Below are 16,010 nucleotides of genomic sequence, written 5' to 3'. Positions count from 1 at the left end.
AGGGGAAGGAACGGGTAATTGCTTACGCCAGCCGAAAACTGCGACCCACCGAAAGAAACCCTGAGAATTACAGCTCATTTAAGCTAGAGTTCCTGGCAGTGGTGTGGGCAGTCACCGAACGCTTTAAGCACTACCTCGCTGCTTTCCGGTTCACCGTGTACACGGATAACAACCCGTTGACACACCTGGACACTGCAAGACTCGGTGCCCTAGAGCAGAGATGGATGGCCCGCTTGTCCAACTATGAGTTTACAATCAAATACCGGGCAGGACGCTCCAATACCAACGCGGACGCCCTGTCCAGGATGCCGAACCTACCGGACGTAGGGGAAGATTCAGAGGAACTGGAAGAAGTTGAACTCCCCGCGTTCCACCGTCATGGGACTATCCAGTATTCCCACCGTGTAAGGAGTAAGCAATCCGCTACGTTCAACCCATTACCTCATTACAACTGGGCGGAGACGCAAGACAGTGACCCTGCTGTCCGACTGGTAAAGGAGATGCTGACTCGGCCAGATGCACGCCTTGACCCAGACGCTCCGGAGGAAGCCAAGCAACTGTGGGCTGAGAAGAGTCGACTGTTCCTTTACAAGGGGAAGTTGTGCCGCAGAATGGTTAACTCCCGGACGCATGAACTAATCTGGCAAGTAGTGGTGCCAAGAAGAGACGCAGCTATGGTGATGGAGGCATACCACGATGGAGCTGGGCACTTCGGATGGAAGAAGCTGGAGTTCCTGCTGCGCGGGCGGTTCCATTGGGTAGGCATGAGAGGAACCATCGAGAGGTGGTGCAGAGACTGTGGCCCATGCAACCTAAGAAGGAGGGACCGTGCCAGCCAGAAGACTCCCCTGCAGTCCATCATCACCAGACAGCCATTGGAACTGGTAGCCTTGGATCATGTAAAACTGACCCCAAGCAGAAGTGGCTACGTCTACGCGTTAACCATCGTGGATCACTACTCCCGGTTCTTGGTTGTCGTCCCCGTCAAGGACTTAACGGCTCAAACAGCAGCTAGAGCCTTCCAGCAGCACTTCTGCCGTCCGCACGGATACCCGGAGCAGGTGCTGACGGACCAGGGGCCTGCCTTTGAAGCGGAAGTCTTCCAGGAGTTCTGCACCCTGTATGGCTGCCGGAAGATAAGAACAACACCCTATCACCCGCAAACTAATGGACTTTGTGAGAAAATGAACCAGGTGGTGATAGATCTTCTGAAAACATTGCCCCTGGAAGAACGTAGTCTGTGGCCTGAAAAGCTGCCCGACCTGGTGGACCTATACAACCACATCCCTGTAGGTTCCACCAACTGTACCCCGGCTTACCTAATGAGGGCAAGACCTGGTAAGCTTCCTGTTGATCTGGAGATGGGAGTCCTGACACCCGAGGACACTTCACCAGAAGCAGACTGGGACACAGAGAGGCAGCAGCAGTACCGGAAAGTACAAGAGAGCGTGGAGCGAAGTCTCTGTCAAGCTAGGGAAAGACAAGAGAAAACTTACAACCAGTATGCTCCCGCTGTTCCCCTGGTGCCCGGAGAGCAGGTCTTGAAGAGGAAAAGACGGCTCCACAAGTTGGACGACCAGTGGGAGAAGTACCCGTACACCGTACTGCCCTCAAGCCACGACAACCCAAAGATCTGTACAATCAGTAAAGACGGAGGGGAAACCACAGCCATTGTATCCCGGGATCACCTGAAGAAGTATCCCGAACAGCTACGGAACCCTGAAGAGGAACAAGAAGACCCTCGACCCGTAGAGGAAAGGGAAGATATGGTTAGTACTGTGCTCGGAGACTTCCCTCGGTCTTGGACTCAAGTCAATGGTGCTGTTGTGGTACCCGTCCTCACGTTCCTCCAACCAGCATCCCAAGTGCCTACGGAGACACAGGTAGAGCTGGAAGAACAGCCGGTCCAGGAGGCAGAAGACCCCACACAAGCAGACCAGGAGAATCAACCCTCTGCTTATAGTGAGCCTGCCATACCTCTAGTGAGCCAAAGAGTCCGTAGACGGCTGCCCAGTTTACCCTTGACAGCTCCTATACCCTGTAGCTCAGGACCAGTCAGCCAGCTCCGTAGGTCCACTAGGGTCACTAGAGGCCAGTTGCCCATACGGTGGAGGATCTAAATGTTCAAGCTATTTTATTAATGTTTACCTGTTTATTGTTGCTTGTGTATAATTATGTGTTTCTAGTTATTTGTAGGAGTCTTTGGTGGATTTACCGGGAATCCTTTGTGCATATAGTTGGAGCGTAACCCAGGACGGACTAAAAGACTGATAAGGACTCGGGGCAGGACAGACCCCTACCTGGTTACGTCTCCCTGTTTTGGTGAAATGGACACCTTTGTTTTCCTCAAAAGTTACACCCGGTTGCGGACACGCCGTGACCACCTTATGTGTTGTCTCTACCAGAACGTTATTGTTTATACCTTGTTATGTTTACAAAAGTATGTTTAGTCCCGGAGTACTAAATTTCACTAGGGGGGAATGTGGCACCCCAGGGGTCTGGTTTCCACAGTAATAGCAATATTATGTCTGAGAGCAGGTGGGAGGTTTCCTGGTCAGACATCCTATGCATGCCACACCTCCTGCCCAGTCCTGGGAGGGGAAGAACTTCCCCTATATAAAGCTGGGGCTGAGGCAGGGTTAGAGAGAAAAGAGTAGAGAGAGAAGAGGAGAAGCAGCTATAGGAAAGAGAGATCAGGAGCTCTGGGGAAGTCGTGCTAAAAGGAATCAGGGGCTGGCAGCTGTAGAGCTCGCCCTGATTGAAGAGTTACCACCGGACCCGGAGTCCGAGGCTGTGGGGACTAATCCTTACCCAGCAGCAGAAACCGACCGGCAGGGGATTTCAGGTCCTCTGGCCAAGAAACCCGAAGGCACGGTCACACGCGTGGGACCAGCACCGCCGTCGTGGAGCGGAAGCCACTAGAAGGCCCCGAGTCACCGGCCATACGGGTGAGCACCACACGGTACACTCAGGGACGTGGGCTACTTTTACCCGCCTCTAGCAAGGTAGCCAGAAGAGTACAGTTAGTTGGGGAGGCCTACAACTCCGCCTGGCCAGGGGAAATCCCATCTGCTCAAAGACTGACCAGGCCCCGATCGCTAGCCAGTACTCCGGGAGGGTCTATCTTTATCACCAGTAAAGACCCTGAACTACACCGCATCGTCTCTGAGTGGTTCCTGCTACCCCCATCATCCACGTCGGCTGCCCTGAGGCCATACCCCTCCCGTTGGGGGTTATACCATCTACGCTGCACAATCGTACTACCGGCCTCAGCGGTCTGCCCTGCAGCGGCAGCTCCATAGCTGCATTCAACGGGTGGCGTAGTCGTCCAACATCTACTGCTAATACTAAGCCACACAGTTTGACTCCCTGGGCACGGACCGGGTCACCGCCACGAGACTACTACCCCCAACAGGCCCGGCTCCGGGAAGTCCCCGCGTGCGCAACGCTACACCAAGTAGGCCCAGGGGCGCGTCAATGTCATTTAGTCAGCTGATGGTCACGCGACCATCACCTGACCGCTGACGTCAGCGGTCGCATGACCATCAGCTGACTAAATGACATCACCGCAGGTCCTGCCAGTACACCAAGGGATGCCGAAGAGAGAGGACGCGGCCTGGAGGAGATTGGGGGCCGCCGGAGAGGTGACTAGGAATATTTTTTTTTTATTTTTTACTTTAGAATTCTTTTTTAACTTGCAGGTAGCATGGTACCCCGGGTCGGATGAGAGCCTCCTCTTCTCCAGACCCGGGTACCATCTGCGCATTGAATCGCATGACATCCGCATGTATACATGCATATTATTATGCGGTTCAATGCAAGTCAATGGGCGCTTTTTCGCGCCCAAATTGGTTGTGCTGCGGATTTTTCCACAATGATAATCCGCAGCGGAAATTTCGGCAGCATGTGCACAGCACATGCGAATTATCGTTGGAATACATCCCAGACCTCTTACAACTATTTAAAAATTAGAAAATAAAAAAAAGAATCAACATATGCACTGCAATTAAAAATGACTTAATTACAGTACATATGTTCTGTCTTTCTTAAGGTCTTCAAAGAAGTGAAGCAGCTAAAATAATTCACCAGTACATACATTCTTGTGGCATCTTCTGTTTGGAAGACGCTCACAATTAATACATAAAATATGAAAGAAAAGAAATGGCAATATCAAAGACACCGCAAAAGTCATAAGTGTTTTCCTGAAAAATGTATTTCCTGGAAAAATCAATGCAGGTGCGCCGATATCTAAAAGCCGCCTTGTTCACATACCTTAAGGGTTGTTCATACTGAGGGCCCAATTCTTCATTGCATTAATGCCAGTTTTTTTTGCATGAATACCTCTCAGTTAGTGAGTTTGTGATTTTCATCAAATTTATCAAATAATTTGTGCCTTTTTTCAAGTTTTCATTTATGGTCTAGTTTTCTGTTTTTATGTCAATGTGGCTTTTCCAGATGTTTTAGACAGATTCATAAAATGCAACTTTTTGAAAAAGTGTCAAATGTTTTTTTGTTCTTTAGTTAGGCCCAGAATCATCAATAAGGGCAATTTTCTCACTGGTCTTGATGAAGGGGCATGTAGGAGTCAGATGCTCATGATTCATTAAGAAGTGCACGACTCTTAATGAATTAGGAGCGTCTGACAAGTGACGTGTGCTTCCATGTACCACGCCAGAAATCTTACTCCAGTACCTGACTAAAGTAAGATTTCTTGTGTAAGGTATTAGAGGAGCTGTGGTTCACACTTTCACCTCTAGTGTTCCAACATTGCCCAGTTTGGCAGAGCTGGGAGAAACTGGAGTGAAAACACCAAAAGTCACAATTTTTTGAGCACCTCTGAGTTGCGCACACATTTTGCGACTTATCAAAGTGATTTATGTCAGAGTTTTTAGACCAGAAATTGACCGGATAATCTCCAAATCCTCCTAAAAATAACATAATACTCCTCAAAAACTTGGTGCCTGATTCATCATTGCATTTCCGACAATTTTTTGGCATGACTACCTCTCAATTAGTGAGTCTGTAGTTTGCAATAAATTCACCAAGCAACAAGGTTTAATATTGCTGTGCACTATGTTCATTTTATGGGGAGCTTTTGTGGCTCTCTTTCATGTGGACTCCAGGCCGAATCTGCCTGAACAAGAGGCCGTGTGCACATACCCTAAGATTAAGTTCCCACAATGTGTTTTTGGTGTTTGTCGCTATGCATTTACACTGTGCAACAATGCAGCATCTTACAGTTCAAGTGGATGGAATTAGGGCCTCATTCACATGTCCAAGTTTAAACACATATGTGAAAAACTGGTACCATGTCATTAGTGTTGTGTATCAGCGTGTCATCCATGTGTCCATTTTACTATCGGTGTCATGAGTGTGTCCCTTTTGACATTTTTGCCATCAGTGTATCATCAGTGTGTCTATTTTTACCCTCAGTGTGCCATCAGTGTGTCTCTTTTTACCATCAGTGTGTCATCTATGAGTCCCTTTTGCCATCAATGTGTCATTCGTGTGTCCCTTTTACCATCAGTGTGCCATTAGTGTTTCTGTTTTTACCATCAGTGTGCCATCAGAGTGTCTGTTTTTACCATCAGTGTGTCCGTTTTTATCATAAGTGTGTCATCAGTGTGTCCATTTTTACCATCAATGTGCCATCAGTGTGTCTGTTTTTGTCATCAGTGTGTCCGTTTTTGCCATCAGTGTGTCAGTTTTTACCCTCAGTGTGCCATCAGTGTGTCCGTTTTAACCATCAGTGTGCAATCAGTGTCTGTTTTTACCATCAGTGTGTCATCAGTGTGTCCGTTTTTACCATCAGTGTGCCATCAGTGTGTCCGTTGTTACCCTCAGTGTGCCATCAGTGTGTCCGTTTTTACCATCAGTGTGTCATCAATGTGTCTGTTTTTACCATCAGTGTGTCATCAGTGTGTCTGTTTTTACCATCAGTGTGTCATCAGTGTGTCTGTTTTTACCATCAGTATGTCATCAGTGTGTCTGTTTTATCCTCAGTGTGCCATAAGTGTGTCCGTTTTTACCTCAGAGTGCCATCAGTGTGTCCGTTTTTACCATCAGTGTGTCATCAGTGTGTCCGTTTTTACTATCAGTATGTCATCAGTGTGTACGTTTTTACCATCAGTGTGTCATCAGTGTGTCCATTTTTACCATCATTGTGTCCCTTTTAACATCAGTGTGTCATCAGTGTGTCATCAGTGTGTCCGTTTTTACCATCTGTGTCCGTTTTTACCATCAGTGTGTCATCTGTGTGTCCATTTTTACCATCAGTGTGCCATCAGTGTATCCATTTTTACCATCCTTGTGTCGTTTTTACAATCAGTGTGTCATCAGTGTGTTCGTATTTACCATCCTTGTGTCGTTTTTACAATCAGTGTGTTATCAGTGTGTCCCTTTTACCATCAGTGTGTCATCAGTGTGTCCCTTTTACCATCATTGTGTCCGTATTTACCATCAGTGTGTTGTCAGTGTGTCCCTTTTACCATCAGTGTGTTCGTATTTACCATTAGTGTGTTATCAGTGTGTCCCTTTTGCCATCAGTGTGTCCGTATTTACCATCAGTGTGTTATCAGTGTGTCCCTTTTACCATCAGTGTGTTCGTATTTACCATTAGTGTGTCATCAGTGTGTCCCTTTTACCATCAGTGTGTCCAATTTACCATCAGTGTGTTATCAGTGTGTCAATTTTACCATCAGTGTGTCCGTATTTACCATCAGTGTGTTATCTGTGTGTCCCTTTTACCATCAGTGTGTCATCAGTGTGTCCCTTTTACCATTATTGTGCCTGTATTTACCATCAGTGTGTTATCAGTGTGTCCCTTTTACCATGAGTGTCTCCCATTTACCATCAGTGTGTCTGTATTTACCATCAGTGTGTCCCTTTTACCATCAGTGTGTTATCAGTGTGTCCCTTTTACCATCAGTGTGTCATCAGTGTGTCCCTTTTACCATCAGTGTGTCCGTATTTACCATCAGTGTGTCATCAGTGTGTCCCTTTTACCATCAGTGTGTTATCAGTGTGTCCCTTTTACCATCAGTGTCTCCCATTTACCATCAGTGTGTCTGTATTTACCATCAGTGTGTCCCTTTTACCATCAGTGTGTTATCAGTGTGTCCCTTTTACCATCAGTGTGTCATCAGTGTGTCCCTTTTACCATCAGTGTGTCCGTATTGACCATCAGTGTGTTATCAGTGTGTCCCTTTTACCATCAGTGTGTCATCAGTGTGTCCCTTTTACCATCAGTGTGTCCGTATTTACCATCAGTGTGTCATCAGTGTTTCCCTTTTACCATTAATGTGCCCGTATTTACCATCAGTGTGTCATCAGTGTGTCCCTTTTACCATCAGTGTGTCTTCTGTGAGCCCTTTTTGCCATCAGTGTGTGATGAGTGTTTTTCATAGATGGATAAATAAATAACTGACAAAGCTTCTCCTATACTTTGTAATGTTTAACACGGACAGCGCAGACTGTACACTGATGCCATACATGTGCTGTATGTGTTTTTCACAGACCCATGGATACAACACGTACGTGCAACAAGGACGTCTAAATGAGGCCTTAAAGAAATCTTATACCCACTGTGCTTTTTTTTAGTTATTTTTTACATAGCGTAAGCTATCCTGTGGTGTGTATTTGATATTTCTAACATGTCAATGTCTCTTGTGTGTACACTGAGTTTTATGGGCAAATTTTTAGATCTGGGAAAAAAACGCACATGCATTTTTAGTGTTTCTGCTGCGGAAAAGCATTAAAAATACATATATTCTACATATGACTGTATCGATAAAATTTTGTATAAGCCAAATACCAGGAAGTATCAAAAGCAAAGCAGCTTAATTTATGAAATGATAAAAAAAGACAAAGACAACAGGGTTAAAAGCACAAAGAAAAAAAACACAGAAACCCAATTCACCTGATGGATGGAGAATGGATGGATGATGGATGGATGATGGATGAATGGATGGATGGATGGATGGATGGATGGATGGATGGATGGATGGATGGATGATGGATGGATGAATGGATGGATGGTGGATGGATGGATGGATAATGGATGGATGATGGATCGATGATGAATGGATGGATGGATGATGCATGGATGATGCATGGATGGATGATGGATGGATGGATGAATGGATGGATGATGCATGGATGGATAATGGATGGATGATGGAACGATTTTGAATGGATGGATGGATGGATGGATGGATAGATGGATGGATGATGGATGGATAAATGGATGGATGATGCATGGAGGAATTATGGATGGATGAATGGATGGATAATGGATGGATGGATGATGGATGGAAGATGGATGATGCATGGATGGATGCATGAATAGATGGATGATGCATGGATGGATAATGGGTGGATGATTGATGGATGATGAATGGATGGATGGATATATGGATGGATGATGGGTGGATGGATGATGGATGGATAGATAGATAGATAGATAGATAGATAGATATGAAAAAAATCCATCATCCACCCATCATCCATCCATCTTCCATCCATGCATCCATCAACCATCCATCCATATCCATCCACCCATATCAATCCATCAATCTATCTATCTATCTATCTATCTAGAAAAAAAAGAAAATAGATGATTTATTAGCAAAGTTTTTTGCTTGAAAAAGGCTGTATTCAGCCGAAACGTTGCCACAGCTCTTGCTGAGCTAATAAATCATGTATTTTTGGAGTGCTGTTTCTACTATTTTTTTCATATGTAAGAAGGTTTGGTATTTACCTGGAGGACGGGCACCCACCCATTTACAAGTTGTTTGCTTGTGCTGCTCTTTTTCTTTTTTTTCTAGATAGATAGATAGATAGATAGATAGATAGATAGATAGATAGATAGATAGATAGATAGATAGATAGATAGATAAATAGATTGATGGATTGATATGGGTGGATGGATATGGATGGATGGATGGATGGATGATGGATGCATGGATGGAAGATGGATGGATGATGGGTGGATGATGGATGGATGATGGATATATGGATGGATAGATGGTGATGATGGATGATGGATGATGGATATATGGATGGATAGATGGTGACGGTGGATAATGCACGGATGGATGATGGATGGATGGTGGATGGATGGTGATGATGGATGAATGGATGGATGATGGATGGAAGATGGATGCTGCATGGATGGATGATGATCCATGGATGGATGATGGGTGGATGGATGGATGGATGATGCATGGATGGATAATGGATGGATGATGGATGGGTGATGGATGGATATATGGATGGATGATAGATGGATAATGGGTGGATGGATGATGGATGGATGGATAGATAGATGGATGGATGATGGATGGATTGATGGATGGATGATGGATGCATGGATGGAAGATGGATGGATGGATGATGGATGGATGATGGATGGATGATGGATATATGGATGGATGGATGGATGGATAGATGATGATGATGGATGACGCATGGATGGATGATGGATGGTGCATGGATGGATGATGGATGGATGGATGGATGGATGAATGGATGGATGGTGGATGGATGGATGATGGATGGATAGATGGATGGATGATGCATGAATGGATGGTGGATGGATGGATCATGGATAGATAGATGGTATATGGATGGATGGATGATGAATGGATGGATGGTGATGATGGATGATCCATGGATGGATGATGGGTGGATGGATGATGCATGGATGAATGATGGATGGATGGATGATGGATGGATGGATGGATAATGCATGGATGGATGGATGGATGATGGATGGATGATGGATATATGGATGGATGAAGGATGGATGGATGGTGATGATGCATGGATGGATGATGGCTGGATGAATGGATGGATGATGGATTGATGATGCATGGATGGATGATGGATGGATGAATGGATGGATGATGCATGGATGGATGATGGATGGATGATGCATGGATGGATAACGGATGGATGATGGATCGATGATGAATGGATGGATGGATTGATGATGGATGGATGAATGGATGGATGATGCATGGAGGGATGATGGATGGATGGTGAATGGATGAATGGAGGGATGATGGGTGAATGATGGATGATGATGGATGATGATGGATGATGATGGATGGATGATGGCTGGAAGATGGATGATCCATGGATGGATGATGGGTGAATGGATGGATGGATGGATGGATGATGCATGGATGGATAATGGATGGATGATGGGTGGATGATTGATGGGTGGATGAATGGATGGATGGATATATGGATGGATGATGGGTGGATGGATAATGGATGGATAATGGATGGATGATGGATATACACTACTCAATAAAATAAAGGGAACACTTAAACAACAGAATATATCTCCAAGTAAATCAAACTTCAGTGAAATCAAACTGTCCATTTAGGAAGCAACACTGATTGACAATCAATTTCCCATGCTGTTGTGCAAATGGAATAGACAATAGATGGAAATTATTGGCAATTATCAAGACACACTCAATAAAGGAGTGGTTCTGCAGGTGGGAACCACAGACCACATCTCAGTACCAATGCTTTCTGGCTGATGTTTTGGTCACTTTTGAATGTTGGTTGTGCTTTCACACTCGTGGTAGCATGAGACGGACTCTACAACTCACAGAAGTTGCTCAGGTAGTGCAGCTCATCCAGGATGGCACATCAATGCAAGCTGTGGCAAAAAGGTTTGCAGTGTCTGTCAGCGTAGTGTCCAGAGGCTGGAAGAGCTACCAGGAGACAGGCCAGTACACCAGGAGATGTGGAGGGGGCCGTAGGAGGGCAACAACCCAGCAGCAGGACCGCTACATCCGCCTTTCTGCAAGGAGGAACAGGAGGAGCACTGCCAGAGCCCTGCAAAATGACCTCCAGCAGGCCACAAATGTGCATGTGTCTGCACAAACGGTTAGAAACCGACTCAATGAGGGTGGTATGAGGGCCCGACGTCCACAGATGGGGGTTGTGCTCACAGCCCAACACCGTGCAGGATGCTTGGCATTTGCCACAGAACAACAGGATTGGCAAAGTCACCACTGGCGCCCTGTGCTCTTCACAGATGAAAGCAGGTTCACACTGAGCACATGTGACAGACGTGACAGAGTCTGGAGACGCCATGGAGAGCGATCTGCTGCCTGCAACATCCTTCAGCATGACCGGTTTGGCAGTGGGTCAGTAATGATGTGGAGTGCCATTTCTTTGGAGGGCAACACAGCACTCCATGTGCTCGCGTGAGGTAGCCTGACTGCCATTAGGTACCGGGAATAGATCCTCAGACCCCTTGTGAGACCATATGCTGGTGCAGTTGGCCCTGGGTTCCTCCTAATGCAGGACAATGCCAGACCTCATGTGGCTGGAGTGTGTCAGCAGTTCCTGCAAGATGAAGGCATTGAAGCTATGGACTAGCCTGCCCAGACCGGAATCTGATTGAGCACATCTGGAACATCATTTCTCTCTCCATCCAGCAACATCACGTTGCACCACAGACTGTCCAGGAGTTGGCGTATGCTTTAATCCAGGTCTGGGAGGAGATCCCACAGGAGACCATCCGCAACCTCATCAGGAGCATGCCCAGGCATTGTAGGGAGGTCATACAGGCACGTGGAGGCCACACACAATACTGAGCCTCATTTTGACTTGTTTTAAGGACATTACATCAAAGTTGGATCAGCCTGTAGTGTGTGTTTCCACTTGAATTTTGGGGGTGACTCCAAATCCAGGCCTCCATTGGTTAATAAATTTGATTTCCATTGATGATTTTTGTGTGATTTTGTTGTCAGCACATTCAACTTTGTACAGAACAAAGTATTCAATGAGAATATTTCATTCATTCAGATCTAGGATGTGTTATTTGAGTGTTCCCTTTATTTTTTTGAGCAGTGTAGATGGATGGATATGGATGGATGCATGAATGGAGGATGGATGGATGATGCATGGATGGGTGGATGGATGGATGATGGATGAATGGATGAATGGATGGATGATGCATGGATGTATAGATGGATGGATGGATGATGGATGGATGGATGGATGGACGATGGATGAATAGATGCATGGACGATGGATGAATAGATGGATGATGCATGGATGGATGATGGATGGATGGATGGATGGATAGATAGATGATGGATGGATAGATGGATGAATGGATGGTGCATGGATGGATGGATGATGATGGATGAATGATGGGTGATGTATTGATAGATGGATGGATGATGGATGATGGATGTATAGATGGATGGATGGATGATGGATGGATAGATGGGTGGATGATGCATGGATGGATGATGATGGATGGATGATGCATGGATGAATGGATAGATGGATGGATGGATGGATGCATGATAGATGGATGATGCATGGATGATGGATGATGCATGGGTGGATGGGGGATGATGGGTGGATGATGCATGGATGATGGATGGATGGATGGATGGATAATGCATGGATGGATGGATGGATGGATGGATGATGGATGATGCATGGATGATGGATGGATGGATGGATGGATGGATGGATGGATGGATGGATGGATGGATGGATGGATGGATGGAGAAATCTGTAACATCCAAAACTCAACAAATACTCATTGTGTGCATGAGGCCTAACAAAACATCTTTTTCAGGCAGATTCCACATGGAACTCGTCTGAAAATGTGCCGCAAATAATGAGCATGACACACAGCGATGTAAAACCGCCATTGTTATGCACATGGTCTGTTTTCTGCATGTTTTTTTTAAATGCTTCAGGATCTGTAAACTTCCGTCTGAGTTATTAGGCATAGGCTATGTGCCCACGTTGCATTTATGAAGCAGAAAATTTCTGCTGCATAAATGCAAGTCCTCTCCCGGAAAAACGCATGCGGAATTCCGCACGCGTTTATCGCGCATTTTTCGCGCGTTTATCACGCGTTTTCCACATGCGGAATTGCCTTGCGTTTTTTATGCATTGGACAAAGGCAATTCCGCTTGCGGAAACGCAAAATTAAATGACATGCTGCGGATTTTTGAACGCGGCATAAACGCTGCGGAAAAATCCGCAGCATGTGCATAGAACTTGCGGAATCCCATTGGGGAACATGGGGTGCGGATATACATGCGTTTTTCAAGCGTTTACGCTGCGGAAATTCCGCAGCATATACGCTTGAAAAATGCTACGTGGGCACACAGCCTAAGTGTCCACGACGCAGAAATGCTGCATATTTTTTTCCCTTTCTCCCTGGCAGGAAAAACGCATGCGGATTTTACATACATTTTTCCCGCCAGGTAGAAGCGTTTGTCAAGCATTTTTTAATGCATTTCTGCATTTCCGGGTTATCAAGCGCTTTTCCAAGCAATTTTAGCATCACTTGGAAAAGTGCTTGACAACTTGGTCACACAATATAAATCCATGCAACCGGCATGGATTTATATAGTGTGATCAAGTTAATAGTTGAAAAAAGAATAAAAATGGTAAAAAATAAAAAAAAACACATTATGCTCACCTTCCAATGGCCCCCGGTCTTTTCTCCGCTGCGTCCAGTCTCTTGTACGGCTCGCGGTGGTGTGAAAGGACCTTTCATGACGTCATTTAGTCATGTGACAGGTCATGTGACCGCTGACATCATGACTAATTGACCACCTGTCACATGACTAAATGACGTCACCGCAGGTCCTTTCACACCACCGCAAGCTGTACAACAGACCGGAGAAAAGACCGGGGGCCATCAGAAGGTGAGTATAATGTATTTTTTTATTTTCAACTCTTTTTTTTTACAGGTACTATGATACCCGGGTCTGGAGGAAAGTCTCCTCTTCTCCAGACCCGGGTACCATCCGCACATTGAATTGCTTAATATCCGCATGTGTACATGTAGTCACGCGAATGTTAAGCGATTCAATGCAAGTCGGCAATTATGCTGCGTGTCTGCAAAAATAATGGACGTGCTGCAGATTTTTCCGCAATCATAATCCGCAGCGGAAATGTGCACAGCACTTGCGGATTATCATTGGGGACCATGGGGCACGTATTACCAAGCGTTTTTTTAAGCGTTTTCACTGCGGAAATTCTGCGGGCACGCAGCCTTAGAAGCAGCATGTTCATTCCTCGGGCTGCTCGCTAGCACAGCTATCTGCACACGTTGGGTATTTGCAACATATTTTTCTGCAAAAAACACCAGTGTTGACATGAAAAATGCTCTGTTAGGCCACGTTCACACGTTCAGTATTTGGTCAGTTTTTTTCCTCAGTATGTGTAAGCCAAAACCAGGAGTACAACAGTCAGAGGAAAAGTATAATAGAAACACGTCACTCACTCCTGGTTTTATCATACAAATACTGATGTAAAATACTGACCAAATACTGAATGTGTGAACGTGGCATAAAATCCGCGCACTTTATATGCGTTTTATTTTTTTCTGATAATTTGAATGAGTAAAAAACGCTGACAGAATTGAAATCCTGCAGATTAAAAAAAAAACACTTTGAGGGTTCAATAAAATATGGAAAGGAAAAATAAGCCGCATGAGATTTCCCAAAGCTCATTCCCTTTGCTGGTTGGTGCAGTAAAACGCAGTGTGTGAACAAGGTATAGTGTAAATTGTTGAAAAAAAAAGAGTAAAAATGTCGGCTAGACGCCAGGGAAGGCTCTTCAGGAATAATACCGCCCAGCCTCGCAGTGCCAGCAGTCTGAGGTGGAGGGAAGCCCCAGTTTTCTGTCACCTCTTATAATGTGAGGGAAGCCGGGCTTTATGTGAGGTATATAGTGTATAAAGCCGGCTGTACACCTCAGAAATAGCAAAGTCGGCCCAAAACAACACTCCGTGTGTGAATGCTCTCTGAAGCCGCGGTCCGGCTCTGGAAGGGCTCAGTTAGTAGCGGCTCCGCTGCTCAGTGTTACAAGTCCGGAGAAAGCTGTGAGCTCCGCCGCACGTACTCACTGCTCCCCGCCGTGCACGGTGTACACAGCGCGAGCGGGCAGCGAGGGGTTAACCGTCCTCCGCACTCTTGTGATTAATGAGCGCTAATGCCATTATTACATCCTTATTGAGGGCGCTTCCTGCCCCTGTGGGGTGAGCAGGGCGGAGGAGCGGTGGGCGCGGCCAGGGGCAGGCCGCAGCACAAGCCCTGGGGACCGGGGCGGGACTGCCAGGGACGCCGCTGCACAGGCTGCTGGAGCCGCTAGTACTCAGCAGCCGCTTCCCCCAGGAGTCTGCCTTTCATCTCGCCGCTCCTGGCGCCTGCAAATAGCCTCATTCCGTCTGCTGCCTCCCCCTCATCCCCGGCCCCCTCCCCCTCCCCGCGCCTGACTCCCACGGACTCGGCCTGTGTGCCTCCATCCCCAGTGGCCGGCTGAGAGCCGGGAGACGCTCATTACCCTGCGGAGGAAGAGACGCTGAAGGGGATAATTGGGGCTGGGGCCGAGGGCTGATCACCCTCCCGGCCGTAACCCAGTGTGTGAGAGCGGCCATCCAAGGGCTGCAGGCACTGACAGCTGTCTGACGATGCCTGCTGCCAACACACACTGGTGCGGATGATGGCACTGGAGCCGCCCGGCTGATAGGCTGCAGATAGCCGGAGCTGTCACTGACCCTGGCAATGAGGGGTTAACCCCCCACTAGTCACAGCACGACCAGATCTGATAGCACCAGTGTTCTCCATGGAACATCGCACAGGAGCACACGATCATAAGTACAGCTAACTATATCTATATCTATATCTATATCTATATATATATATATATATATATATATATCAAAGAGCAGATCTTATAGAGTCATCGCTTTCTATTGGAATGGGTCTGTGCTCCAGAATCAATGTCATCTGTCTATACATAACATATCGATATAAGCTAGAGAGAGCAGATTTGTCTATACAACATCACACAGGATCACAAGATCGAAAGTACAGCTAACTATATATATACACATATATAGATAGATATAGATATCACAGAGACGATCTTATTGAGTCATCACTGTCTATAGGAATGGATCTGTGCTCCAGAATCAGTCATCTATCTATACATCCATAAAT

Source organism: Phyllobates terribilis, unplaced genomic scaffold (genome assembly GCF_046119375.1).
Source record: "Phyllobates terribilis strain yellow unplaced genomic scaffold, ASM4611937v1 Scaffold_11__3_contigs__length_659146591, whole genome shotgun sequence".
In the NCBI taxonomy this organism is placed as follows: domain Eukaryota; kingdom Metazoa; phylum Chordata; class Amphibia; order Anura; family Dendrobatidae; genus Phyllobates; species Phyllobates terribilis.
This window is presented reverse-complemented; position numbering follows the sequence as displayed.